Source organism: Rhinolophus sinicus, linkage group LG03, assembly GCF_036562045.2.
Source record: "Rhinolophus sinicus isolate RSC01 linkage group LG03, ASM3656204v1, whole genome shotgun sequence".
NCBI lineage: Eukaryota > Metazoa > Chordata > Mammalia > Chiroptera > Rhinolophidae > Rhinolophus > Rhinolophus sinicus.
In genome coordinates, this window is record NC_133753.1 from 22,265,991 (window position 1) to 22,293,960 (window position 27,970).

Consider the following 27,970-nt stretch of genomic DNA (forward strand, 5'->3'; position numbering starts at 1 on the left):
GTAGGGAGAGCTGGCCTGGTGGCTCAGGTGGTTGGAGTGCTGTGCTCCTAATGCCGAGGTCACGGGTTCGATTCCCACATGGGCCCGTGAGCTGCGCCCTCTATAGCTAAGATTGTGAACAACAACTCTCCCTGGAGCTGGGCTGCCCTGAGCAGCGGAAGGTCGGCATGGGTTGCTGTGTGCTGCTGTGTGCTACCACGGTCTACTGTGTGCTGCTACGAGTGGCCAGTGGCTGGCAGTCCGAGTGAGCAGCCAGTAGCCGGCGAGCTGCTGTGAGCTGCTGTGAATGGCCGGTCGGCCGACCGACGACTGGCAGTGGAACGCAAGGCTCATAATACCAGCCTGGGCCAGGGAGCTGTGTCCTACACAACTAGAATGAAAAACAACGGCTTGAAACGGAGTGGGGGAGGGGAGGCGAAAGAAGGGGAAAACAAAAAAGAAGTATGTAGGGAGAGAGAAAGGAAGATCAACCAGAACTTCTCCGACCTTGAGCTTGAGGCTTCTCTCCTCTCTCCCTGTCACCAACCTCTGCCTGGTGGTCTATCCCCACTGCTGAAGAGGGAACTGAAGGAGACAAGTGACATGCCAGGTGCTGTGTGATGTGCAGGGTAGCTGCACATTACACCAGCCAAGTGTTAGTCCAGCCTATGAAGAGGGTGTGATGACCTCCATTTTACAAATGTGCCAACTGAGCTCAAAGAGGTTAAATAACCAAGGCCAGGCGTGGTATGCAAGCCAAGCCCGAGGCAGCCTGGAGCCTGGACTCCTATGTGGTCCATGCAGAGGGTCTCTGACTTCTGACCCGGAGGGCCTGGGAAACCTAGGCTCAGAGCTTGAGCCCCATCCCTCAGCCCTTTCCCCGTCTCCCAGAATCTCAGTGTGAGCCTGGCCAGTGCCAGTGAGCGAGGCTGTTCACATGAGGGGATGTGAGGAAGCCCCTAAGGAGAGGGCATTTCCTAGACTCAGTCTTCTGGGGACACATGGCCGTGCTGTCCAAGCAGAATGTCCAATCAGGGGTTCTGGAGCAAGGCTGTTCTTTTGAAGTCTCCCTCAGCTGCCTGCTACCCCCAAGCTGAATTAAAGAATAACCCCACCTCTGTCTCAGCTTTGACTGAACAGAGAGGTGGGCAGAAGGCAGACGGGGTTCTATTTTCTAAGATGTATTATTTCTATAGGGAGCATTAGCTCTACGAGCTTCCGTTGTCCTTGGAATCTTGTTTGTTTTAGGGAAAAAGAAGTGGCAGTTAACTCGGGCCTGGCTTGGTTGTCCTGTCTCTTTTGGGTACTATACCTCTCTGTGGGTACTATATTGTGGACGCACAATTGTTGGGTCCCCAGTTCAGGCTAGACTCAAGAGAAAAGTGTCCCAACCTTTTCAATGGTCTGTTGGCTCCAGTCTCTGCCCACTCTAGGCCATGGCTCTGTAGCAGTCAATTCTTTTACACAGCTGAGCATGTCACGTCCTTGCTTAGAAACCTTCTTTGGCTCCCTGTTGCCTACAGGATAAAGTCCAAATTCCTTAGCATAGGAAGCAAAGTTCTCCACCATTGCTCCATCCCAGGGGTAGAGTATTTTAATTTTTAAAAAGGTATTACATATACATGATTTTTAAAAAATCAAGCAGCGTGAAAAGATACTCAGTGAATAGTCTTCTTCCCGTTCCAGGTCTTCAGTTCCCCTCCACTGAGAGACGCACTGCTGACAGTTATTTTGTGTACACTTTCAGCAGTATTGGATTCCCAAAGAAGCTCAGATTTATAATATACGGAGGGTGCCAAAAATATGTATACACATTTTAAGAAAGGAAAAAAACGATTAACATTGTAATATTCAATATATACTGATAACGAAAGATGAATACAAATCATGTTTGACTTCTGCAATTACAAGAGGTGCTCAAAGTGGTTACCATCAGCATCCAGACACTTCTGAGTATGGTGAACTATTGCTTGAGCAACGTTGATCATCTCTTAAAAGGCGTATACATTTTTTTTTTGGTACTCCCAGTCTATATTTCCTGGGAGTAGATCTCGGGACAAACCAAAGACAAGAAAGAAGGTCCAGGGCAAGGAAGCCCAATCAGGATCTGCGATGTCCTCTACCCCCACAGTCAGGGATTAGCTATTATTCTTCATAGGCTTCTGGATAAGGGGTGTGTGTGTGTGTGTGTCTGCTTGGCCCATACCCACTCCACCTACATCGCTGTGATGCATTGGGCTCCCTAATTGAGCCCCTATGTGGCTTGGGGATGGTTCTCTGGAAGGAATGGAGGTGGGGGAGGTAGGGTGGTGGCCATGGAGAGCAGGTACCACCTCCAGTGTCTAGTGCCTTCCTCTCCAAGAGCTGCAGTCCCCTCCCTCTCTCACTATCATGACAGTTTGATGAAGCTGGCAGAGTTGCTTTCTTAGGTGACAGACCTGGAAACTGTGGCTAAAAGAAAAGAGCAAGGGAGAAACATTACTGAGTGTCACTTTGGACCTGACAGTGCGTTAAGTATTACCATATATTATTTCTCCTTTATTATGGCAAAACTTTGAGGCCACTTGTTGCTCTTATTCTCCTACTATGGAAAATACCCATAGTAGGTACCATTATTACCCCCATTTCACAGACAAGGCAACCAAGGCACAGAACAGGAAATAACTTGCCCCTGACTGGCAGGACTCCTTCTCTCACATCTGAAGGTCATTCACATGCTCCCCTAGCCCTATGCCCCCCACATCTCATTCTCTACCAGTGCAACCTCTGCTGGGGAGGCCTGGGTTTTTGTTGCAAGGAGGAGTGAGCATTTAAAATCTGGAGCCACCGGTTTGTGACTCAGGAGCCACAGCTCCAGGAGGTCTCAGAGGCTGCCTCTGAGAACAGGTTTGGGTCACTGGGGCCGCGCTGCGTGTGCGCTAGGGGCAAAGCTGGCGGCCAGCACCCCGGGAGAGGCAGCTCTGGAATGCTGAGCCACGTGAACATGAAGGAATTAACTCTGTGCCCCTGGGTCTCGGCCCAGACAGTCATGTGACCACCTCCTACAAACTTCCCCCTCCCCCCTTGTCTGCCTGGAGCAGTAGGCCTGCAATGCTCTGTTCTGCTAGGACAAGGCAACTGATTCCTGATTCTAGGAGTTGCCAACATGCCCACTTGGGGGAAAGGGAACCCTCTGGAACTGGGATCGTTTTAGGGGATGGGAGAGAAGTGACTGGGAGATTCCCAAGGTAAGACAGAAGTGCGGAGACCAGAGCAGAAGCTGCTATGGGTTCCTCCCTCCTGCCTGGGGTTAAACAACCTGGCCAGGCCATCCAACTGGAGGCGGCTTTTCAGGCTCCAGGCTTGTCCCACCCCAGAAGGGCCTCCATGCCACCTTGGTCAGTGGAGGAACCCAACTGGGGTTGGGGGAGGCAGGGCCGGCCCTAGCGCGGGGATCCGGCACTTGCAGCGTCTCATCAGCCCTCGGCACAGCCCGCGCCTTGCCACTGACTCCTACCTGTCCTCAGCCTGTCCCTCCCCCATGGAGGTTGATGGGGTCAGCAGGTGTCTGTCAGCCACAGCAGCTGCCTCCAGCAACTGGAAACAGGGAGGGCCTCTGACAGCCTGGGCCTCCTTTTCTTAATCCCACCTGGCCCAGGGCAAGCCTTTCTCCCTGAGAACCAGCTGAGTCAGAGCGGGCCTCCTTAGCCCTTCATCTCCTGTCCCACCTGCCCATGGCTTCTTCCCAGGGCTCTCCCTCCTTCCCACGGAGGCTAAGTGCCTGCAGCAGGGCTTCTGCTGCCCCAGGATGGCAGAGGTGGCTGGAAAAGCGTAGAACAGGCTGTTGCTTGTCTGCAGGGTTGCTCCCCTATCCCTCTCATCACCCCTGCTTCTCCTTCAACACTTACCAAAGGTCCATGCTTCAGTGACAATTTGCATTTACCCAACAAACATTGACTGGTTGATGTCTGGGTTCGAATCCTGGCTTTGCTGTGAACTTTGGGTAAGTTGCTTGATGTCTCAGGGCCGCATTGTCCTGTGAAATGGGAATACCCCTCATGAGGTTGTTGGAAGAATTAAAACACGTAGTGCATATCAGTGTCAGCACCGTCTCAGCTTCATTCGTTGGATTTCAGTGAATGTTGGCTGCTGTTGTCACCCTTATTCTTATTTGGCTCTGGTGTCCCCTCACCCCCCTACTCTCAGTGCTAGGAGGGGAAGGGGATGAGTAAGTACTATGACCATGGGGCTACAGGAGCATAGATGCAGCCCTGGGGAAAGACCCCTTCCAGAAGGTAGGGCCCATAAAGGAAGGAGAGAGAGAGGAGGATGGGGGCTAGGAGGTAGGAGAGCAAGATTCTGCCAGAGAAGGGCAAGGAGTTAGGTTGGTTTGACTGGAGTCTGGGGAGAAGTGAGGCAGGACGGGCAAGCTGAAGGGCTTGGAATTAATCTTGAAAAGCCATTGAAGGATGTAAGCAGAGGGACACAGTCTGATTTGCCATTTGAAAAGAGCCTTCTGGCAGCAGTGTGGGGACTAGATTAGCGGAGGAAGAGAGCCAAGTTTGGGAAGCCAGCTAGGAGGTGATTGCAGTGATCCAGGCAGGTGATGAAGGCGAATTCAGGAGGGGCTACGGTGCCGGGAGGATCTGAGAGCTGGTAGGAGAAGAGACAGCAGGCCCTGGTGTCCAGATGCATGAGGCAGAGGCAGAGGCAGAGACAGAGAAAGGAGGGAGGCAGGGCTAGCCCTCAGCTCGGAAGGCAGCACAGGAGCAGGTTTAGGGGAAAAGGTCTTGTCAGTTATGGGCCTGACATGAGCCTGAGGGGCAGTGGGCCAGCGGGGGTGGGGGGGGGAGATGCCAGGTAAGCAGGTGGACGTGCCAGTCTGGGCTCTGCAGACAGGTCTGGGCAGGAACTGAGAGGCGTTGTCTTCTTGTGGGTGGTAGTGGGAGGTATGAATTTGGATGAAGTCCTGGAGGGGAAGGGGGCAGCTTGAGAAGATGTGGAACGTTTGGAGCGTCTTACCTGCCAGGGTTGGAGCGGGGGGAGCCCAGGGCAGGGATAATGAGTATTGAGAGAGATGGGAGGACAATCACAAGAAGTAGTGTCCTGCCTGCCAAAGGAGATGCCACAGGATGGAGATAAGGCCTGAAAGGTGTCACTTCATTTTGGCAACAGGGTAGTCCCTCGAGACCCTGGCCAGAGCAGTATGTGCAGGATGGAGACAGGCAGAAGCTAGGACACAGGGTGGTGAGGTGACAGCAAGTAAAGTGTGGAGATAGCAGAAGGTCCAACTTGTCCCAGGGTCTTGTATCCGAAGGGAAGGAGAGAACCTGGTAGGGAGGGGACGGGAGGGGGAGTTTCTTTGATGCAAGTTGAGACATAAGCATGTTTACAGGGAAAGACCTAGTTGAGAAGGAGAAGTTGAATATACTAGAAGAGGGACAGTAATTAATGGGTAACAGCTTCACAGAGGGGAGGAGACATCCAGGAGAGGCAGTATCGTGCATTGAAGAGTCATGTGAATATGGCCACCATTTACATAGCACTTACTCAGTGCAGGCACTGTTTTAAGTACTTTACATATGCTCTCCACACAACCACCCTACAAACTAGGTGCTATTATTATCCATAATTTATAGGTGAAGGGCCGAGACATAGAAAGGTTAAGTAGCTTGCCCAAAGTTGCACAGCACCACGTAACATGGTGCTGCTGGGGTGCCGGCCGGAACTTGAACCCAGGCAGGTGCGTAGATATCAGGAGCATGGATTCTGGGGCCAGACAGCCTGGGTTTGACTCGCAGCTCTTCCATTTATTTGCTTCGCTCCTCTGTCCCTTAATTTTTCAACCAGGAGAACGGGCATGAGAACTGTACCTATTTCATAGTGCTATTGAGTGGACTAACTGGGTAAATGCCCATGAAACACTCAGAGTAGGGCCTGGTACATAGAACACACAGGAGGAAGGACTCACCTGGGACAGAATTGGGTGCCTCTAACAGAGGGAGGAAGCCGGCACGGGGCTGACAGAGGGCCCTTTGTACAGCGTTTATCTATTTCTGGGCTCTCTCCTGGGTCAGACAGGGCTCCTTGCAGGCAGGTTTAGAAGCAGCTTGTGCTAGAATTGAAGACACCCCTGGGAGCAGATCCCAGTCTCTTTGCTCTATGCTGTTGCTATGGAACCTTCTACAAGTCACTCTCAGAGCCTCAGCCCCCTCCCCGGCCAAAAGGGTCATGATGCCCACCTCCCACGTTGTGGAGAGGACTAAATGAGATCACGTGTGTGACTAGGCATGCCCAGCACAATGTTGGGCCCACAGGTGACAACGTGCAGAAGTTACCTGTCCCACTTCTGCAAACATTGATGGAACAGGGGTCAGGTACTATTCTAGAGTGAAACTATTAGTATTATTCTCGAATCCTCAGCAGTGTCTCGAGGCTCACTAAATGTTGGTCAGATGAGGAAAGAGCAAGGATTAAGGAAGAGGTGAAGGAAGAGGCGCTGGGATTAGTCAGTCAAAAGGGAAGTGGGGCTTTGTTCTATGACCTGTACGTCAGATATCCTCAGGGCCCACTTGCCTCACCCTGGCTAAGACAGCACATTATGGGATATAGATTGGCAGATCCCTAGTTACATTCAGATGTGACCTAGAAGATGAGAGTACACGGTCCTGAGCACCCGAGGATGGGTCAGGGGGCCTCCAGGCCAGGGGACGATTTGCTTCCCAAGGCCTGTACTCCTGGAGCCCTTGAAATCCAACCCTCCTTCTTTGGTTATGTGATTTCCCAGGTAAAGGAGGAGTTTGTTTTGAGGACAAAATGGGTTCTGTGCAGGAATGACATCATGGACGTGGACCCATGCCGTCACAGCAGGCCCCCATTCAACAGGGATGGTTTAATGCTTTGCTGTTGCCATCTTGAAATTCGTAATACTTTAAAATATGGGGCCCCACATTTTCGTTTTGCCTTGGGACCTGCTAATTACGGAGCTCGTCCTGGTTCTGGGGCCTGGGGTGTTTGTTTGTCTCCTTGCCCATAATGCATGTGAAAGGTCCGCTACCTGTATCTGGCCCTGTAGAAGTTGAGAGGTGCTTAGTGGGGCCAGAGAAGGGTGAAGGAAGTAGCCTGTGGCTTTGTCTCTCCAGAGGCCTGGAACAGAGGTGAGACCTGTGGTACTGAGTCAAGCATGTGGGACAGAATCAGACAACTGGGTTTGTAACCACAGCCTGCCATGAGCTCACTGTGTGCTCTTTAGCAAGTACTGGGCATCTGTGAGCCTGTTTCCTCTTCTGTCCAATGGGGATTGAGTGATCGAAGCACAGGGCGGGATGAGGGTTAAATGAGGTAATATATGGAAAGTGCCTGGTTTACACTAGCTGCTTAGCAAATGTTTGGTGTTGGGTGCTTGGTTGAGCCAGGATGGCCGTTGGCCCTACTCTAGGAGACCACAGGAGATGAGGCAGACACGAGTCCCTGCCATGCCCTGCAGGGGCTTCAGAAGGTCAAGTGCCATCCTTGGAACCATCGTCCAGGAAAAAGGGATGTCAGCTCCCCCTCCAAAGTGGTCACCATGTTTGGCCACTTCTGACCAAGAGCCTTGCCATTTCCAGAGGGAGCAGAGGGAGAACCAAATCCAGCTCTGGCCCAGGGGTGGGAATTTCAGGCTGCTGGGCCTTGTTTCAGGGTCCTGAGTGATCCTGCCCCTCGATCACACCACGATTCACACCTTAGTTTCCCCAGAGTCTCTCTAATTCAGGCCTCATACCTCAGGGGACAAATAGCTGGGCTCCACCAGCTTTCCCTGTGTAATAGTGCAGTGCCCCCTTCTGTCCAGAAGGCCTCCCCCTCCAGAGGATAAAGTTATGGGCTGAGGTCACATGCTCCCTCCCCCTCAACATCTCCTTGTCCCCACCCCCTTTTAGATCCTTGATTTACCCTGAGCTGGATTAAGACCTTTAGCAGCCCTGAGAGCTGAGGCTGCAGTGCACCTCCCCCTACCCACCCTCGTGAAATTCAAAATAAAAGCCACCCCAAACCTGAAAATCAGTGCGAGGAAGTTCCACAAAGTTCTGATTTTTTCCAGGGTGACTGCTTCCTTGCTATTTTTAAAATACTAAGAATCAGACCTTAAAAAAACCCAAACCAAATCAAACACTTTGTTGATGTGCTTTTACTGCCAGTGTCCTAAGCACATGCTTAATCTGCCTATTGGGTAACCTGGCCTCGCCTGCACCCTTCCCTGTGCCAGAGCAGGACAGAGGCCTGGCCTGCAATACAGGGCATTGGGCCACTCTGCCCAGAGACTCCCCAGGGGAGAGGAAGCCCTGGGCCAATCAGCCCCTGCTGGGAATATGACATCAGTAAAGCTCAGAAGATTCCACTTCCACCCCTGCCACAGGTTCACCCTCTCCTCGCCACCAGCACAACCAAGACCTGCCCGGGCACCCTTCCAGTTTCCAGCTGATTAAGGAAGGCTGGAGTGTGTGAGTCCCCAGGTCTGCTGCCCTTCACTCTACACCTGTGGGCAGGTCTCCCTGCCCCAAGCTACTCACCCAACCCCCGTGGGGGAGGAAATGAGCAAATGCTAGAACTTCTTCTGCAGACTGGCTTTTCCAGATCCTGCTTGTAAACGCTGGTTAAAAATAAACTCAACATGTCTGAGAAAGAAAGGGTAGGAGGGTGCAGTGGTTGGAGACAAAGAAGGTCAGCAGAAGGCTATGGACAAGCAGGAAGACCAGGCCTCCTTCGCATAATCAGGCACTATCCTGGGGAAAGAGGAGGCTGATTTGGAGCTGCTAGAAAATTCCAAGTGGGAGGGAACTTCCAGAGCACTTCATTTCGCAGAGAGGAAACAGGCCTAGAGAGGGGAGAGCAGGCCTTTTCCACAAAGTCACCAGCACACCAGTGGCAGGTGGAACAGAGGCTTCTTGGCCTTGCCTCACTCCTCCGTTTTCCCTGCATGAGACCTGAAGACAACCGTCCCCTCCTGTCTGCTTCTCCCCTGAGCACTTGCTGATACAGACGCACTTCCATGTCCCTTACCGCCCACCTCTGCTCAGTCTCTCCCCTTGATCCTGCAGCACCACACCTCACAACCCTCACATAAGAAGTGGAGCTGGGATTTGAACCCGAGGCCTTACTGCTGCAGGCCTGTGTTCTCAATCACTGTGCAATCTGAGCCCTTCCCACACTTCCAGCCCCTCATCCCCTTGGCCTACAGTCTGAGACAGTGGGTTTCAGGCCAGCCTCCAGGGGTCTCCCTGGGGAGGGCAGGGGCTGTGGGTTCTCATTCTGAAACTGGTGTTTACCAATAGCCACTCTGGTTAAAGGTTTGGGGAAGGAGGAAGGTTAAAGGCTGAGAGTGGAGTTTGAGATTTGTGTCTTGTTCTCTATCCCTTTTTTAGAGTTTTAGCTTCGTCCCCATTGCTCTGGGGGAGTAAGGTTCTATGTTTCCTTCTTCAACAAGTGCTTCCCCAGAAAAGGCTGTAAAATCAGAGATGGGGGTTTGTAAAGAGTTCATTCAGGGTCTGGGATTGGACAGAAGGGGGTTCACGTTTCTTCTACACTAGTGATCTCACAGAAGTCACTCTGAGCTTTGAATTTTTTTCCTGTCAAGTAGAGAGAACAGTGCCTCCTTCAGAGCATTGTGTGTGTTACCTGCCCTTGAATCCTCTGACTTCTGGCAACCCTACGAATGAGTGGGGTCCACAGCGTCCTGTCCGCAGCAGCCCTGCTCAGCATCAGAAAGGAGATCAAATGAGACAATAGATTATTGTAAATGGAGAGGTCATCTGTAGTTGTCAATGATGATGCATCGATGCTATTATCTTCCTAGAGGAAAAAGTTGGTTTCAGGGTTTGTGTAAGCAGCTGTGGGGGTGACAAGCTGAAGGCAGAGATGCTGTTGGTAAAGGGAATTTTGTTCCCAAGCCCTGAGACCTTCTGAGCTCCAGGAGAGGCTCCAGATGGGTCAGGTATTTGTTTTACCTGTGCCCTGGGGGTATCAAGAAACTAGCTTTGCCTGGGCTGCTGAGGGAGGAGCAGGTGCTCGCATGGCCTCAGGGTGGAATGCACCATTCGCCCTTCCAGAGTGGAAGGCCCCAGGGCCTATTTGGAGCAATGATGGTCCCCACCCAGCTGATTCCACCCCCAGGGCCTCCCAAAGAGGAGGGGCCCCTGGTCTGCTTGGAGAGCTGACAGGCTGCACCTGTCAGGGATTCTTGTTTCCCACCATCCCAATGGCTGTGGGGAGATTGGAGACTGGGGGAACCTTCCCCTAAATGGAGCCAGGGGTCCATGGCTATAGGAGGAGGGAGCTGCTACAGAATGAAGAATGACACAGTCTCCCTGGATTATATAATCATTTCCCTGAGCCCCCTGCAGAGCACACACAAAGGATAACTTGGAACAGATATCAGTCTGGTTGAGGCAGGTTATGAAAACTTGAAACGGACTCCCTGCCTAACCTGGAACGGACTCCCTGCCTAACAGGAATGTCCTACCCCTTCTGCCCAGCGGACGCCTGGGTTATGGGGGAGGAATGAGAGATGTACTCAGGCTCTCAGAGTTAGGAAACATGGATTGTCCTTGCTTTGTTTGGTCATCTGGTCAATTATCATTTATTCAGCATTTGGAATGTTGACGTAAATAAGCCAAAGTCCTTGCTGTTGGTATGCTCAGAGTCTAGTGGGGAAAAGTTCCAGAAATCACAAACTGGTAATGAAGGAGCAACTGCTTTAGCTTGGGCAATTTGGCTTGGGTTTTGACAAGTGAATGGGAGTTTAATGAGAAGGGACGGGAAAGTCCTAGGTCTTACTCGTCTGTCGGTTTAAGATACGAAATCATTCCTGCACAGAATACATGAGTGCTGGGAGGTGTCCTAAGGTCCCAGGAAAGCATGACCCAGGAAGGAAGCCATTCTGGGTCTGAGGGTGAGTCTCCCAGATACTGTAATTTTGGCTTCTGCCCCATTGATCAGGCCTCTAGATTCTCCCTGGCCTCGGCTTAAAGAAAATTTGATCCAAGTCCAATTTCTCTCTCTGAGTGAGCCATGCAGTGCCACAGCACAGAGGTCAAGGGAGGACATTTTAGTGGTGCTGCAGAAAGTCAGTACACAGGTGGGAGGCCCTGCCTCTCTCTGCCCCCTGCCCACCTGCCCTGATCACACCCTCCAGGAATCCTTGCCTCTCTGAACTTGCTCTTGCCTTGTCCTGAAACAGCCTCGTTGAGGCCTTGACCTGCCATTTTCTAGACCTCTCATTTGGCTCAGTGGTGTAGGAGCCAGACTCCTACATGGTTATTTCCAGTCATTCCCTAGGTCCTGACCTCGCACAAACAACCCGATTGATTCTGCAGCCCCCTAAGGGACTCACAGAAAAATCCTGTTGGATAGCAAAAGCCCACAGTCGCAGACCAGCTCTGTGCCCACAGGTGGTCACCCACTTGAACATGGCCAAGCCTGTGTTCCCATTTCCGGGACTGGGTGGATCCACTGCAGGGCAGAGCTCGCGGAGTGGGCACACCTGGCTGTTTGTGACCACAGCCCCTCATTGCTTAAACAGCAGGGAATGCAGACATGCAGATCTGGTTTTAGCTGAATTTATGTGACTCTATCTGTGGATGAGTCAAACACATGTCCGATTATCATGTGTCATCTCTTTTCAAGTTAGAGTTTCCCTGCGTGGCAAGTGAGGGTGGGGCTTCCTCACCTATTTCACCAAAGAGAAAGTCAAGACACTGAAGGGTGATTTGCCCAGTTTCTTTATTTAATAGACATCTATGTACCACTTATATTACCTGCCATTTGTTACTCCAAGCACAGGGGATTCAAAACAAAGTTCCTGCCTTCAGGAAGCTTACCTTCTGGTGGGGCAGGCCACAAATATATATATCAAAATGTGTCAGGTGGTGGTAAGCGCTAAGAAGATGGATAAAGTAGGTCAGGGAGAGTGATTAACAGGATGGGGAGTGTTTTCTTTTTTACAGGTGGTTCTAGAAGGCCCTGCAGGTGAGGTGACATCAGAAAAGAGACCGGGTATATACACGAGGCAAGAGTGCTTCAGCCACTGGACAATATCATCACGATCACGTGGCACTGCACTTGTAATAAATACTAATCTATTAATCTGCCTGCCTCTCTTTCCAACTTCCTGTAGCTAGGCAGTACCGCTTTGAAAGAAGAAATGACATTTACTCATCTTTGTATCTTCAATTCTGAATATGGTCCAAATGCTGTTTGCATGTTTCTGCCTCCCTGTCTGGAAGGTCTTTTGTGACACTGAATGCCCAGTCCAGCAACAGTGCCTGGAGAATGTTTGCTGATTGAATGCCTTGCAGATAGACTGCAGGATCAGAGACCTGTAGCTGGGGGTGGGATAGGGACCAGGACAGAAGCGCATTCTAGCAGGGAGGCAGGCGTGATCTTCAATTTCAGTCCGTGTGGTTGATTTCTGTGGCTTTGTGTCGGTCTTCTACAGAAAAATAATTATAAACATCTATATTGTGCTGGTCACTGTTCTAAGCACTTTACATACATGAATGCATTTAATCCTCATAAAAGCCCTATGTGACAGGTGCCCTATTATTGTGCCCATTTTACAGGCCAAGGTTCTGAAGCACAGAGAGGTTAAGTGACTTATCTAAGATCACACAGCTAATTGGAAAAGCCGGGATATAAACTTGAGTCCTTGTTCTTCTCACCCCATAGATTCATACCCCATATCCTTAACCCATAGACGGTTCCCTAGATCTTTCACTGGGATGTTTGTGCCCTCAGTCTCTGGGATAAGCCAGAGGGTTTTTGAGACTCAACTGCCAAGAAGGTCAATATTAAGCAAAGATTCAGAAAAGAATTGAATATTTGATTATAGATAATTTAAGACATTTTTATACTCTGATGATGATAGATATGTTATAGTGAATAACACCAAACCCCAGATGAATTTTTAAGATTAAAAAGGGGAGAGACTTTCAAGAAATGCTATCCTGATGGTAGGTTACAGGGTTTCTGTCTCCAGGTCCCCATTCCAGCCCCCAGACCAGGGTGAACTGTCTGTGGTTTCCCAAATACCAGCACACACATGTACACACAGAGTCTCCAGTCACTGTGACTGTCCGGATAGACGTGTCGTGGTCCATGTCAGGCTGGGCTACAGTGGGAAGTTCCGCTTTCTGATCATTCTTCTATGGGCCTGGGCAGAGGGGCTGAGGGGAATCAGGCAGGGACAGGGCTGGACCTTGGCTCTCCGTAAGAGCTGGCATAGGGCTCCGAGTTTCTGATTTGTGCCTGTGGGACGGTGTAACCCAAGGCTGATTCTACACAACACCACCAATTCAGGAACACAGGAGGCAGGATGAGGAACTTCTTGTGCTCTGCACCCTAACTACCTCACCCAGCCTGGCATCCGATTTGCAGAGCACATCCTTAGATGCTCCCACCTGCAGGGTGAGACATGTGTTCTGGGTCCTGTGTTTTCTGTGTGTTTGTGTATATCAAGCCTGGGACTCATGTCCTCACTGCCACGTGCCACAAAATGGGTCCCCCTGGGGAGACAATGCCCATGGGAGTTTTAAAGGCAGAGCAAGACAAATGTAAGCTGACACTTCCACCCACTATTGACATGCCTCACAGATGCTGACGTGCCTCACTGAGGACAGGCCTGGTAATTAATGTGCCAGCGTCTTCATTGACAAAGCAAAAAAGCAAACACACAGTGAAGGGAGTGAGTCACACAGGGAGACGGTGGTGGTGGTGGTGGTGGTGGTGGAAGAAAAAGGGCAAGAATGTGTGGAGTATGTCTGGGGGACAGGAAGGGTGCTGGCAGGGTGAGCTGAGAGGGAGCAGAATTGTCTGTGCATCTGTGAGGAAATGTATGTGTGAGAGAGAAAGAAAACGTGAGGGGATGTGTCTGAGAGAGAATGTAGGGTGAGGGGCAGTGTACGTGTGTGACTGACAGAATGAGGGAGGGAGAGGGAAACAGGCAGGCGTCGGGGTCAGGGGGTCTCTCTCTTCCCTCCCTCAGCCACAAGGGCTTCTGGAAAGCCCTGCAGTTTGGAGTGAGGGACATGCAAGAGAGGTGAGATTTCATTACCTTTCCCTTTGTGTGATTTTTTCGTGTTAGAAATGTAAGATTGGAGTTATAAATAATCCAGTCACAGCTGCAGCATCCTGGAGATTCATGGTGTAATACCAGGCAGCTTTGGCTGGGGGTGGGGTGTTATTTGCTTTACAAAGTCAGGATGAACGCTAACTCTTCAGCCCTTGGTCCTCCCAGCCCCAGCCAACCCCACCCCACCCCACCCCTCCCTCCTGACCCACAGAGCCCAGGTGAGAGAGAGGCTCACAAATGCTTAGACCCACCATCCCTTGTCCTGGCCAGTCTGGAGCTGAGTTCTGAGTGGGAAGCTTTGGGAAGTTTGGGGAGACCAGTGGGGCAGGAGGAGACGGTGGGCAGTAGTGCATTCGCTGCCCTAGGGGACCCGCTTTGCTCAGCTGCATCAGACAAGGGGCAGGCTGGTTGTGCCTGGTGGGCTGACAGGTGGCCCAGATACCAGCGAGCAGGGCACAGGCCTGATGAGGCGGTCCCTGCGTGTGGGGCCATGGGCCGCCTTTCCTGTTCTCCACCAAGGGCTGGGGCCCAGTTCCACACCTCATCAGCAAAGATCTCCAAGCTATATTTGGTGCGAGACTCTGTGGGGGTGTGGGGGGTGCTGGGGGTTTTCTCCGTCCTGGGAGAGGGTGCACACCCAGCTGGCCTGGGAAGGAGCCGTTTTTCAAGAACTTGGGGACTGCTGGCTGGGTCACCTCCCAGGATGTGTCTCTAGCCCAGTTCTGAGCGTGGCGGGAGGAGGCGAGTGGAGGCATTTGGGGGCTCAGTCACAGGCTTGTCCTCAGGAGCCATAGGAGCTGGAGGAAGAGGAGGGTCGGGAGTCTCGGGGGGACAGGAGCTGGTTCAAGGCACCCCTGCAACATGCCTGTGCTTCCCAGTTTCCCACTGGAGCACTTATCCAGCTATGTGCCCCACAAGCCCTAGGCCTACTAAGGGAACATGTACGTGCTGTTCTCACCACAGCCTAGTGGCGGCATGAGCCCTGGCTCCTAAGGAGTAGCCAACTGCATCAATTTCGCAGAAGGGTCAGACTCTGGTGCTGATGTGTGCACACGCCCAGTGGGCCGGAGCGGGAGGGGTCAGACGCACCCCACTTGGTTCCTTCCTGCCCATCCTCAGGCGGCCCTTGGCTGAGGATCTTCAGGCCTCCCTGGCCCCTGCCCCTCCTGTCCCGGGGCTGATGTAGCCCCAGTTACCTCATGGACCAGCCTGTTACCTTAGCAGTTGCCATTTTGCTTGTCTTCTAATTCCCTGAGCAAATATGGAATATCCAGAGAAACATCCGAATCCTGGGCCTTGGGGTGGGGATTGAGGTGGCAATGCCGTTGGCTACTCCTTAGGGCAGCTCAGGCAAGATAAACATACATCAGCTGCAGGCTTCTGGCAGGAGGAAGTTGCTGAGGAGGTGGGAGCGTTTGCCCAGGGGGCAGGAAGGGGCCCTTCCCTCAGAGGATCCCTCCATGACTGTGGCCTTCCAAAGTAGCCACACATGGATTGTGGCAGGGTCTTCTCTGGGGCTGGGCAGTTTGTCTTTCTGCAGCCTCTGAAAACAAACCATGTCTGGGAGTGGGGCACACATAGTAAGCGGGACTCACTCCCCTAGGGTGTCCCAGAAGCAGCTCAGCTGAAAACACAAATGACCTCAGAGCAAGCTTGCCTAATTTCATGAATGGCAGAAACGGTGACATCCAGAAGGGGAACTGAAAGGCCCTGAGGACCTCCCTGTCACGCAGCTCACATGTATCCTTCCCTGGGCATTGCTGGTGCCCTTGTCAGGGGACCACCCACCACTGTGTGCATCATGAGTGTGTCCTGACCAGCGTCCATTCCCACCAGCACTGGTTGTGCCACTCAGAGTTCTTATTTCAAACAGCAGAATGCATTCTGACACTCTTATGCAGAGATTTGTTGGAGGGATTTGGGGATGTTTACAGCATCAGCAGGAAGTCTGGAGACCTAGCTTGGAAGATGGGCAGGATCCAAGAGATGCTAGGGGGTCAGCATCATTGCCAAGGTCACGCCACAGGGCAGTTTGCTTAGGATGCCGTTGCTGTCACCAGGCCCCTGCCATCTATGGTATGATGATTGTTAATTTTATGTGTCAGCTTGACTGGGCCACAAGATGCCCAGATGTTTGATCAAACATTATTCTGTGTGTGTGTGTGTATGTTTGTGAGGGTGTTTCTGGATAAGATTCACGTGGTTTTTTTTAAAACTTTTATTTATTTTAAGTGTGTTTTTCCAGGACCCATCAGCTCCAAGTCAAGTAGTTGTTTCCATCTAGTTGTGGAGGACGCAGCTCACAGTGGCCCATGTGGGGATCGAACCGGCAACCCTGGTGTTACAAGCATCGTGCTCTAACCAGTTGAGCTAACGGGCCGTCACAAGATTCACATTTGAATCCATAGAATGAGCAAAGCAGATTGCCCTCCCCAAGGTGGGTGGGCTTCGTCCAGTCAGTTGAGGGCCTGAATAGAGCAAAAAGGCAGAGAAAAGGGGAATTTTCTCTCTCTGCCTGACTAGAGGAGAGACATTGGTCATCTCCTGCCCTTGGCCTGGTCCTCAGTCCTTCAAATTCAGATTGAAACTTACACCACTGGCCCATCAGTACTCGTCAGGAAGGGCCATTCCCACCCTCAGCCCCAAACAGGAAAGGAGCATTCTGGATGGCCTTCTCACTTAGCTCCTCCAGAATTCTATTCTCCTAGCCTTCCCCCCAGCTCTGAAGTCCAGGAGGCTGAGCTGTGTGGGCTGCATCAGCTGAACTCCCATGCCTTTTGGTTTCTGGATAGGTTTCTCCAATAGAAAGCCCCATAAAGGAGACTGGAGGGCAAGAGGAGAGAAGTCGGGGGTATTTGTTCCCCTGCTTCTTTCCTTTGCAGCTATGGCTCGCTCCAGCTTCCATTCATCTCCCTCCCTGCCCCATCAGGGTCTTCACCATTCCTTTCGGTTCCCCTTAGCTCTGTCCACCCTTGGTAGATAGTCCCTTTTTGAAAGGCTCCTCAATTGCCCTGTTGGAGGGTAACACTTGTTTCCAGTGGGGACCTCCTCAAAACAGGAGTTCAGAGATTGGGGGGTAACAGAGGCCCAACAAATGCCCACACATGGTGGTACAGATGTCCAATGGGGGCAGGCAGCATGGTAAAGGTGCAAGAGCATGAACTTTGGAGACAGACCTACTAGGCTTGGAATTCTCAGCCCAACTCTTATTGCGTTTGTGAACTTGATTGAGTTCCTTAACCATGCTGACCCTTCTTTGGGAAATAAAAGTTAATCTTTATCTCATGGATTTGTTGTGAGAACTGAATGAGAGATTTATTAAGCACTTGGCACTTAGGGGACCAGTGATGGCAAAAAGGATCCACCTCTGTGCCGGCTCCAATTGATCAGTAATGACTCCTTGGAGCACCATGTTGAGAAGAATTCTGATACCTTATCCTGGCCTGGGGGCGATGGGTGCACTCCTTATTGATTAGTGATGTCTGTCAATGTGGACAGGGAAGTGGCAGTAAGATGCGTTTACCTTCTCTGTAATAGACACTCAATGATAACTATGGGCGGTTTTCAAATTTCTTTGCTCCTTAGGAAAAGAAGTAGGATTCTGCTGGGGTCAGAAAGGCCAGGATCCTGTTTGGCCACAGTCCATTCCCACCAGCACCGCCCAGGGCCTGAGCCATTGAGCCACTTCCCCTGGCACAGCACCTTCTATGTGCCAGGCAGCAGTACACCAAAGAGACATGCTCTCTGCCCTGAAGGGGAGACAGACAAGTATAACCCAGGTCACTCAGAGCTGGGAGGAAGGAAATGCTGCAGAGGAGCCAGCTGTGGGGTGGGGAGGTTCGGGGGGACAGGTCCTGAGGAGTCCAGATTTACCCAAAGTACATACCCCCCCCATGCCCTGTGAGTCATTAAGAATGTAGTGGGAGCTGGTTAATGCCAGGGGTGGGCAGGTGGGCAGCAGTGGTTGAGTGAGGAACTGCAGAGTGCAGGTGGGGGGAGGACCCAACGTGATGAATGAAGGCTTTAATGTAGTCTCTGCACCAGTTTAATAACTGGCTGACCCAACCATCAGGTGCAATTTAGGGCAAAGTGGGCATTTGTTTGGGCATTTTCTTTCTCCAATGAATAAGTAGGTTTGCAATTACCTCCCCCTCTTATAAAACCTCTGACACCTTTTCCTCAGCCACCTCCCCTGCTCAGAACTGCCTCTCTTTGAAAAATGGGAAATGGTGTGTCTGTGTAGAAATGTGTATAGCTATGTGTGTGTGTGCATGAAAATATCTCATAAATGTGTGAGGAAGTGTATAAATGGGAATGTGTGCTTGCACGTGAATAAAAATATCTCTGCTGGTGCCATGTATGGTACATATATGCATGAGACTTGTATGCCTCTGTTCATGTTGGGGAATATGGATGTATGCATGTGAACCTATGTCCAGGAGAGTCTGTGGGTGGTTAAGAGTGTGGGGGCTGTGAGGTGTGTGTGCGGTATGCGTGAGATTCTGTGCAATTGGCCATCAGGATTGTCTTTGCAGGAGAGAATTTGTTGGGCTGGGATATTTATATTAACCAGAGCAATAAAATGTCAAACTGGTCTTGCTTCCCCTCTTGTTCCCTTACCATCCATTCTCCACCTAGCAGCCAGTGTGAGCCTTTAAAATGCAAATCAAATCATGCCCCTTCTAAGCTGAAAACCCTCCAGTGGCTTCCCACTGCATCTGGAATAAATCCAAGTTTCTGACTACGGCCTACACGATGTGCCCTCACCCCAATCTTTGAACCTTTGTGGCCTTATCTCCTCCTCAGGCACCCCCTGCCTCAGCCACGTAGGCAAGAACTTTTGCATCCAATGTTCCCTCCCCTGGATCCCTTTGCTACCGGGTGCTGTCCTGGCTCCAGGTTTTAGCCCAATATGATGACATTATCAGTGGGGTCTTCTCTCACCCTGCAATTTAAATCAACATCTCCCACCTCCCTCTGTCCCATCACTGACTTCTTTCCTCCCCATCACTAGGTCAATTGGGTCTGAAGCAGATGCTGACACAGAGTTAGGTGTGCACAGGGGTTAGTGGGGAGAATGACGATTGGGAGGGGCAGGGTGGGACCATCAGACCACAGTGCAAATCTGGTAAGATCTCTGCCAGCCCGCTGGGGTGCCCAGAGCAAAGACTGTCCATTAGAGGAGTCCTGAATTGGGTGGGAATGGCTAGACCCTGTACCACATCTGGCTCCATCAAGGGCTGGAATCATCAACTCAAACGCTGAGGTTCAAGAGAAAGACAAGCCACAGAGAAAATATTTGCAAAAGACATATCTGATAAAGGACTGTTAGCCAAAACATACAAAGAGTTCTTAAAACTCAACAAGAAAATGGACAACCCAATAAAATAATGGGCCAAATGGTTGGAGCTCCGTGCTCCTAACGCCGAAGGCTGCCAATTCGATTCCCACATGGGCCAGTGGGCTCTCAACCACAAGGTTGCCATTTGGACTCCCACAAGGGATGGTGGGCTCTGCCCCCTGCAACTAAGATTGAACACAGCACTTTGAGCTGAGCTGCTGCTGAGCTCCCAGATGGCTCAGTTTGTTGGAATGCAGGCTCTCAACCACAAGGTTGCTGGTTCGACTCCCGCAAGGGATGGTGGGCTGCGCCCCTGCAACTAACAATTGCAACTTGACCTGGAGCTGAGCTGCGCCCTCCATAACTAAGATTGAAAGGACAACATCTTGACTTGGAAAAAGTACTGGAAGTACACATTGTTCCCCAATAAAGTCCTGTTCCCCGTCCCCAATAAAAAATTTTAAAATATAAAATAAAAAATAAAGAATGGGCCAAAGACCTGAACAGACACTTCACCAAAGAAGATATACAGATGGAAAACAAGCATATGAAAGGATGCTTCACATCATATGTCATGAGAGAATTGCAAATTAAAACAACAACGAGCTACTATACACCAATTAGAAGGGCCAAATCCCGGAACACTGACAACACCAAATGCTGGCTAGGATGTGTTGCAACAGGAACTCTTATTCATTGCTGGTGGGGATGCAAAATGGTACAGCCAGCTTCGAAGACAGTTTAGCAGTTTCTTACAAAACTAAACATATTCTTCCCACACGATCCAGCCATCACACCCCTTGGTATTTACCCAGAGGAACTGAAACTTACGTCCACACAAAGACCTGCCCAGGGATGTTTATAGCAGCTTTATTCATAATTGCCAAAACTTGGAAGCAACCAAGATGGCCTTCAGTAGGTGAATGGATAAGCAACCTTTGATACATCCAGACAATGGAATATCATTCAGCACTAAAAAGAAATGCGCTGTCAAGTCCTGAAAAGCATGGAGACAACTTAAATATGAAAGAAGCCAATCTAAAAAGGTTACATGCTCTAAGGTTCTATGTGGCATTGTGGAAAAGGCAAAACTATGGAAACAGTAAAAAGACCAGTCACCTGAGGTTAGGGGGTCATGACTAGGTGGAGCACAGAGGATTTTCAGGGCAGTGGAACTATTCTGTATGCTACTACACATGTGGATGTCTGTCGTTACACATTTGTTCAAAGTCATAGACTGTGCGACACTAAACGTGAACCCTAATATAAACTATAGACTGTGGGTGATAATGACGTTGTCAGTGTAGGTTCATGACTTGTAAGAAATGTCCCACTCTTGTGGGGATGTTGGTGGTGGGGTAGGCGGTGCGTGTTTTATAGGAAATCTGTGTACTTTCTGCTCAGTTTTGTTGTGGACCTAAACATGCTCTAAAAACATGAAGTCTATTAAAAAAGGAAGAAAGAAAAGATATCCTCAGACGTTCTTGTTGGGCTCCTTTCTCCTCTCTTCCCATCCGCACCCTTTCCATCTGCTGTCCAACTGTTTTCTGACTTCCTCGCAGGGGGATGTGTTTGCTAGGCATGTCTGTCTGCCTGTCCTTTGCTTCTGTGCTTTGGCTGGATCCTTTGTTAAAGATTTTCCAGCTCAGGGGCTGGCCTGGCTGAGAGCTATCTCATCTCTGCAGTTCCTCTGCCAACCTTGCAGACCTCCACCCCAGCCTCCTCCCAGCCCACTGACCTTCTGCAAAGAATTTCACCAACAAATGACAGCTAAGATCTGCTCCGTAAGCCCTGTCCTGCTATAAATAGGTACCCTGACACCCGGCCTAGGAGAAGAAAATTCAAGATGGGAGAGAGAAGAAGAAAATCCTGGATAACTCATTAGCACTACTTCCAACCAAACGTAATCTTGGTGTCAGACTGAAGCAAGAGGAAAACATTCTTCCCTTTCTGCCCTCCAGGGACAAACTTGAGGGGAGCCCACAGGCTGTGTGTCCTACTTCCATCTCCCAGGCCTTGAATAAAACTTCTAGAGGCACTAAGCTCTGAAAAGAGGAAGCCATCTTCACCCCCATGAGCAGGACAAAATCAAATCAATACTAAGGCACGAAATAAGTATGAGGAAGTCTTTTAACATTTTGAATTTTCCTACGATGACTGCTTTGAAGTTTTGTATGTTTTGAAATATCAAATACAAAATTCTTAAATGTTTTTCTCCTTCTTTGCTGGTTGCAAGTGCGGGTTGGGTCTGCACATTGCTCTTCTTTGTCATCCTGTGTGACCTTCCTGTCCCTGCCCAGGCCTGCCAGGTGCTAAGGCTACAGAGGGTGGTTCCAGGGCTGACCTGGAGGACCTCGGGGTTCTTCCAGGAACATAGGCTGGTGTGAGGTGGGGAGGGTCACACAGTCAAATTCTTACTTCATATTCCCCAGCACACCAGCTTGGGGCTGACGGAGGATGAGCTAAGTAGGCAGCAGAGAGGGCACAGTCCTGGATGGCCATTGGGAGGGGGCATTCTCCTTGGGCAGGGTAGCCCAGCTTAGAAAATCACACTTGAATCAAATCAACAGATCGCCACTGAAGTCCATACTGTCGGCAAAAAACTAGTTTGGCTGGAGTGGAAGGCCAGGACTGGGAAGCTGGGAGTGGAGTCCTAGGCCTGGGGAAATGGCCTTGGGCTCCTCTGTCTTAGGAGTGGCTCAGATGGTAGAACAGATTGGTCAAGTATCCACTGGGATGCTGCTCATCAGCTCAGGTCCATTCCCTCCTGCAAGTGGTGGAGGACTATGAAAGAGAAAACTGAAGCCAAGGTCACATGCCCGGTGATGGAAGGTCACTGGGTCAGTACGGAGGTTTTGCTTCACAGTGCCCCCCCAGGGCCCAGAGCCTGGGGCTTCTCATTTGATAATTTTATCTTCACCTGACTCCTTTCAAGGCTGGAGGGAAAAGTGAGCAGCCTACAGACGTTTATGTCGTAATGGCACATTTAGACCTACTATGTGCTGGGCACGCAGGTACCGCATATGTTTCAAATACATCGTCTCATCCGTACAGCATCCCTGCAATGTGGGTTTGATGGGCCCCATTCTGCAGATGAGCTTAGAAAGGGAAAGGGACTTACCCACAGTGACACCGAAAGTGCATGGCGGGACTTCTGGCCCACTGGAAGGGGGAAGCTGCGTGCATGCAAAGCCTGCTGGCAGTTGGCTGTTGCTCCGGGTCACAGCACCTAGTCAGTGACTGGTGTACCGTGGGCAAGGAACAAATATCTAGTAGAAGAATGAATAAACAAATGATTGACGAATGCCTTCTGGCCCCATATCTGTGTTCTTTCCTGGTTTGCACCTAGTGTGGGGATCTGGGAGCTGAAAGCAGAAGCCCTGGGTATTCTGGCTGGGAAAGGCTCCTAGGGCAGAGCCGGGGAGAGCGCCCTGGGTGAGGGGCTGCAGGAGGACCAGGGCCTCCTGGCTTGGCCTGCACAGGGAACCCTTGCCCTCACCCTTGCCCCGCACAGCCACTTCTGGTGGCCACATACAGTCCCCAAGGAAGGTGTTTACTTCAGAATAAACATATGGGATGTACATGCAGTGATTCAGAAGATTCTGCTGTTCTGGCCTCCCTTTTCCCAAAATCCATGTCGTTGCCATGGCAACCAGCCTCACCAAACCAGAGCTTGCTGAGGGCATCCCAATTAACCCCTTTCTGGCACAGCAGGGCCCTCAGTTATGCTCAGCTCGCCTGTCCACATGGCCTGGAGACCCATTATATTGATGCCCACGGGCCACCAGAAGTGGCTGTGCAGAAGTGTTGGGTTCAGGGGTTAGAGAACCCGAGTTGAATCTTTAAGTCAGCTGTGTGAATTTGAACATGCCAATAAAACTTCGAAGCCTCAGTTTGCTCTTCTGCAAAGTGGACGTGATGGTGTGTTCCATCACAGGGTTGCTGTAAAGGTTGGCTGAGGAATGGATAGGAACGCCCAGCAGGATACTTGGCAGAGTGTGAGCTGTAGTGAATGCTGGTCGCAGACGTCGCCGCTCGGTGCTCAGAGACAGTCTGCTCCTCTCCTGCGCGGCCCCAGGCATGTCAGGGGGAGGCACACACAGTCACAGACACACAGAGCAGTGATTCATTTGGAGAAAAGGAAGCCTACAGCCACTTGAATGGTATCAAGACTGGAGGTTGCCCTGGGAGATTCCCATCAAACAGCCCATTCATTCACCTTGAACTAACCCTCTCCAGGCTTTGCTGCGCTCTGGGACTCCCAGACGAGAAAACAAGACAGACAGAAGGAAGCTGGTGGAGAAGGGGGTGCACAGAGAGCTGTGCTGAGTGGGGTGAGGGGGAGAAGATGGGGCAGGGCTTGGATGCTCTGTGGGTAGGGGGCCACCTGCTGTCAACTCCACTGAGCAAAAAGGTCCCTAGGGGGAGTGACAGCAGAGAGGCCAGCAGACAAGGCATTATTAATGGCCACTGTTTATGGAGGGTCAACCAGGGGCCAGAGTGATGAACACAAATAAGGCCACATTTCCCCTTCTCACTGCTTAAAGCACTTTGATGGCCTCTCCCTGCTGTCGTCACCAGGACCCAAACCCTCAGCATGGCCTGGCCCCTGCCCACCTCTCAGCTTCTTGCTGAACTCCCAGCCACATAGACCCCAGTACTCAGGCTTCTTGGATTTCGGTTTTTGTTTTCAAATGAATGCGCTTGTCCAGCATCAGGGCTTTGGCACACACAGGTGTTTTTACCTGGAATGCTCATTTACGGTATTTTATCAATAAGATACACACTTGACAAAACCAGTTTTTTACTCTGAAATAATTTCGGACTACATTAAAAAAATAACAGCACACACACAAAAATACCCAGTACAAATAATTACCATATTCCCTTCAGTCAGGTTCCCCAAATGTTATCTTTTTACCATATTTACTTTTGTATTGGTGTGCCCGATACTAGAGCCATCGCCAGTTGTCCCACAAATGTCCTTTATAGCAAAAGAAGAAACATTTTCTGCTCAATGTACTATGTAAATCTCTTTTTCTTATCACCCACTGGTAGCATCCATTTATGACTCTTGCCTAAAACAGTATGACAATGACTGGCAAATGATAGTTTTCCAATTCCATCATTTTTCTACATTTGTTCCTTAGCATTCTTTGTTAAGCAAGTGTTCTTTTCTTCTCCATTCATCTGATTATTTGTGTATTAATATTTATTTGTCAGATGGCCTCATGGATTGTTATTTTATTCTTTGGGTTATACATAATCTATAACTCTCATTATTTATTTCAGTGTTCAAATTATGCCAAATCTGTCCAGTAGAAACCCCTTTAAGCTGGCTCTCATCCCTACTGTCAAGTCCCCATTGTTTATTAATTCGTTTTAGCACATTGTCACTTTCTGGTACAACAAGATCATCTTGTACTTTCCCGAGACAGCCCTGGAATCTGCTGTTTCCCCAAAGTGCTCTGGTTCCTTTTAGCGAAAAATGGTATTTAGAAACCAAGATCTAGAAACTTGGGGTGCTCTGTGCTTCTGGGGAAGATGCATCGTTTAAATCTTTGACAGCAGGATGCATTTTGCACGTTATGGTGTCTAACAAGCCCCCACCTTGGCTTTTGACTCACTTCCTCCTGGCCACTCTTCCATTCAGCCAGAATCTGAGCCCAGCAGTAAGAATTCAACCAGGACCCCTTCCTGCCCTTCTCTCTGCTTGGTCCACATGACCCTCTTGTCCTGTTTCTCTTTCAATGGAACCAGAGCCTGGGAGCCTACCTGCTACCAGCTCAGGAGTTTCCTACCAGGCAAGCTTGTTGCAGGACAAGGTAGATTTCTCTTGATTTCACCCTATTCTGATCTCTGCCATTACAGACCTTTCTTTGTTTTACATTGGGTGGGAGATAGGAAACTCCTCTGGGGCTGAAGGAAAAGTCTAAAAGAGCTCTTTCAGTAAGCATAAAATAACATTTCTAAGGGTAAGAAGGCACGGTGTCATGGTCAATTGGCAGAGTTTTTCTTTCTCAGTGTTATCTAAAATAATAGTGTGTTGACCATCAGTAGTGTTTTAGATTCAATGAAATGGATCACACCCAGTTAGCCTTCAAAACTGAGCTCACACAAATGCCTCATGAGCACTTTTCCTCCATGATGCTCAAGACTATTGGTAACATAGATATTGGGGTCACTATTGGTTAATATCTGTCTGAAGGACCCATGAGTATGTGCCCCTGTCTGTCTCTCCTGCGCTCATAGCTGTAGTCTCAATATCTGGCACATCATAGGTGCTCAGTAAAAGTTCGTTGAATGAATGACAGAATTAACTTAATCTCAACAAGCCTGCAAAGCAGAAATGAATCTCCCTACTTTCCAGTTGGGGAAACTGAGGCTTTCAGAGCCAAGGTTTGTTCTATGTTGCTCCAGCAGTGACTGGTGAAATGGGGATTCAAACTTGGGTTTGTTGGAATCCAACATCTGTGCAAAGTGTCTCAATGAAGGAAATGGTTTTAGTGGAGAATTGAGTTTTTATTCCCATGAGGCATTTGGTCCCCAAAGGAGTGTCTAGGTTCTTCGAAATTAGGGCAGCACAAATATGATCCAGGAGAGGGCATAGGACAGGGGCTGGTACTGCAAAACTGGGCTCCAGGGACCCTTTTCATGGCTATAGCCACTCAGCTTATCCTCTGCCACACTCCCACTGGCTAGGCCTGGACTTCCCTGCCCCCTTATGGGAGGGCCAGGCAGAGGTATGGGTCAGGAGCTTGGTTCCAGGCATGGGCCCAGCTCTGTCTGGCTAGTCCTGGCTTCCACCATGGTGCCGTCTGTGACAGAGCACATTTCCCTCAAGAGTTTTACCATCTCACCTTCCAGATGAGGACACTGAGGCCCAAAAAGGTTAAGCAACTTGCCCAAGGCCAAGATTGGGAATTTGAACTTCTTGAGTATAGGTTCATAACCATTGCACTCCACTATCCGAAACTCCATCCTCAGCTGTCCACCCTCTCTCTGGTATGCATGCACCACAGAGGATAGCCCTGGGACAAGAGCATGTCAGTGTAAAGTGGATGGGGCCCACCCAGATGCTTTTGCTGATTTCCGGCCCCACCTAAACATGCTGAGTCTGAATCTCCAACAGAAAGTTGGGGTGGGGGGTGGAGTGGAGGAGCTGGAGGGGTTCAAAAGGACCATTTTCCTTTCATGTCTCTAAACAGAGGGTGTCCAGACAGGCCCTGAGCTGTGCTCTGGGATAGAGTGGCGGTCTGACAGGCAGGGTCAGCACCCTGTGGGAGGGGAGGGTGAGGCAAGTTGGGATGGGGTGGTCTAGCAATGAGGCAATGACCATGGCCTCTTGGAGATAGGTCTCAGCTTGGACCCCACTTGTCCTCTGGGGTGTATGTGGGGTCTGTGATTTGGAGGCTATCCCTCTGGTAAGCAAAGGGTTGGAAGCATCAGCAGGAAGAGAACCTGCCCAGTAATGCCCTCCACCTGTCCCCACTCCTACATGCACTCCTGGGAAGGAAGTGTGGTAGCTTATAGAAGCGGGGTGGGTGGTGTTCCTGGTGGGCAAAATTCGGCTCTGGGCAGATAGGAGTTCACTCCACCCTGCCTACTGGCCAGCTGGAGGGCTCCGGGGGCAGGCCTGGGCAGCCTCCAGTCAGCACCTCCTCTGACTCGTCCCCTCCCCTCCTCACTGTCTGAGCTCAGCTAGACCAGGTACACACCCAGGCCTGCAACCAGACCTCACAGGTGAGAGGGGCTGCAGGTTACTTTCAAACACCTCTCAGTGTTCAGACAGGCGTGGGGTTTCAAGAGGGGAAAATGTGAAGGGCAGTGCCCCACCTTGTAATTCCGAGAGGCCACACCCTTGCTTTGGTGTGCTGAGGAGTGGGTTCCAGTACCCCAGAATGGAGACGCCAGTGTGCTCGTTCAAGATGGCTTTAGAATGAACTCCTGGCCAGAGGGCCTGGCGCACTGTGCTCCCTGCTTAGTACACACAAATACAACTTAAATAGAGCTTAAATAGACACTCACCTGTGACCTGAGGAATCTGCTTCCAGGCCTGTGGCTGCAGGTACCACATTTTCGGAGGCTGTGTCGGCCCCTGTGAGCACACCCAAGCCATGTTCACGTCTGCATTGGTATGCAACCTCACACGCATATAGTTGAGCCCCAAGCCCACCCAGCTTTCTAACTCAGGCATCCACGGTGATAGAAAGCGCATGTCAATATCACGCAGTCGTCTCTTACTGAGGTGGAGACGTGGGAAGAGAAACTGCCCAGTGCTACTCAAATGGAGAGCGATGCTTTCCTTTCCTTTCCCACTTCCTCTCCACACAGCCCTCACCTCACACTGGAAGGCACTTGTATGGGGAGTGTGGCAGCTCAAGTAAGACCCCAGGAGCTCAGTGACTGCGTGGGCGCCTTCCCCAGCCTCGTCCCTTTCTCTCTGGACAGGTCCAGCCCCTTTCAGTCTGCTGGCAGCCACTGCGAGCTCCTAGCACACTCTTCTCAGCTTGTTTATCTCCCACCCCACTCCCTCTTCTTCTTCCTCCTCTTCCCCTCCGCCCTCC

General features: G+C 50.6%; 1 long non-coding RNA gene across 2 annotated transcripts; it reads right to left on the reverse strand.

Moving 5' to 3' along the window:
- Positions 1-1,626: 1,626 nt before the first annotated feature.
- On the reverse strand, positions 1,627-27,892 carry LOC141570524 (uncharacterized). Of its 2 annotated transcripts, XR_012494586.1 has the most exons (5): positions 27,432-27,892; positions 22,525-22,672; positions 9,613-9,685; positions 3,867-3,994; positions 1,627-2,430 (listed from the first exon to the last, which is right to left on the reverse strand). It is a non-coding gene; the product is annotated as an uncharacterized LOC141570524 (long non-coding RNA). The 2 variants fall into 2 exon arrangements; XR_012494587.1 differs by lacking the exon at positions 9,613-9,685.
- Positions 27,893-27,970: the final 78 nt, after the last annotated feature.